Source organism: Arachis stenosperma, chromosome 4 (genome assembly GCF_014773155.1).
Source record: "Arachis stenosperma cultivar V10309 chromosome 4, arast.V10309.gnm1.PFL2, whole genome shotgun sequence".
Taxonomy (NCBI): Eukaryota; Viridiplantae; Streptophyta; class Magnoliopsida; order Fabales; family Fabaceae; genus Arachis; species Arachis stenosperma.
Window position 1 is genome coordinate 87299815 of NC_080380.1, and position 1507 is coordinate 87301321.

Below are 1507 nucleotides of genomic sequence, written 5' to 3' on the forward strand. Positions count from 1 at the left end.
TTCTTCGGTTTTTAGTTTTGGAATTTGAACTCGAAATTTATTTTGTATTTGAGTAATAGTTTTTTAATGTATAAAACAATTATAGTAAATATCCCACTAATTATTGTTTGATTTGTCTTGTAATAAAAATTGCATACTATATTTGTAGGTTTGGTAATAAAAAAGGATTGAAAATTTATATTGTGTAGCAATGAAGATCAAGTAACAAAAAGAATTTTATTTAATTTAACAAGGCTTTCGCCACGCTTTTAAAGCGTGGCTGTATATTTTGCTATGGAGCGTGGCCGTATCTCTACTTATCACCACGCTTCAAAAGCGTGGCCGTATCTCTACCTATCACCACGCTTTAAAAGCGTGGCCGTATCTCCACCTACAGCCACGCTTTAAAAACGTGGCCATATTTCCTACCTACAGCCACGCTTTTCCAAGTGGCAGTTTGTAAAAAAGTGTGGCAAACAAAAAGCGTGGTAATAGACTGCAAAAAGCGTGGCGATAGAGCAACCGCCACCCTTTGATAGGTCACCCTTTCAAAAGCGTGGCGGTAGCTCAAAAAGCGTGGCGAAAAGCTATTGCCACGCTTTTTTCAGCTTTTCGCCACGCTTTAAAAGCGTGGCAAAAGACGTGTTTTCTTGTAGTGTTGGACTCACAACCTAAAGAAAGCCTGAACTCTTGGGAAAAGATAATCAATGCCTTCTTGGCAAAGTTCTTTCCACCTCAAAAATTGAGTAAGCTTAGAGTGGAAGTCCAAACCTTCAGACAGAAGGAAGGTGAATCCCTCTATGAAGCTTGGGAAAGATACAAACAATTGATCAGAAAGTGTCCTTCTGACATACTTTCTGAATGGAGCATCATAGGTATCTTCTATGATGGTCTGTCTGAATTGTCTAAGATGTCATTGGACAGCTCTGCTGGAGGATCTCTTCATCTGAAGAAGACGCCTGCAGAAGCTCAAGAACTCATTAAAATGGTTGCAAATAACCAATTCATGTACACTTCTGAAAGGAATCATGTGAACAATGGGACGAATCAGAAGAAAGGAGTTCTTGAGATTGATACTCTGAATGCCATATTGGTTCAGAAAAAAATATTGACTCAAAAAGTCAATATGATTTCTCAAAGTCTGTCTGGAATGCAAGCTGCACCAAGCAGTACTAAGGACGCTTCATCTGAAGAAGAAGCTTATGATCCAGAGAACCCATCAATGGAAGAGGTGAATTACATGGGAGAACCCTATGGAAACACCTATAATCCTTCATGGAGAAATCATCCAAATCTCTCATAGAAGGATCAACAGAGACTTCAACAAGGTTTCAACAACAATAATGGTGGAAGAAACAGGTTTAACAATGGCAAGCCTTTTCCATCATCTTCTCAGCAACTGATATAGAATTCTAAGCAGAGCCACTCTGACTTAGCAACCATGGTCTCTGATCTAATGAAAACCACTCAAAGTTTCATAACTGAAACAAGGTCCTCCATTAGAAACTTGGAGGCACAAGTGGGTCAA

At 39.0% G+C, this 1507-nt stretch overlaps 1 non-coding gene across 1 annotated transcript; it reads right to left on the minus strand.

Annotated features, from left to right (window-relative positions):
* Nucleotides 1-727: 727 nt before the first annotated feature.
* LOC130978357 (small nucleolar RNA R71) lies at nucleotides 728-831 on the minus strand. Its single transcript, XR_009086005.1, has one exon. It is a non-coding gene; the product is annotated as a small nucleolar RNA R71 (small nucleolar RNA).
* Nucleotides 832-1507: the final 676 nt, after the last annotated feature.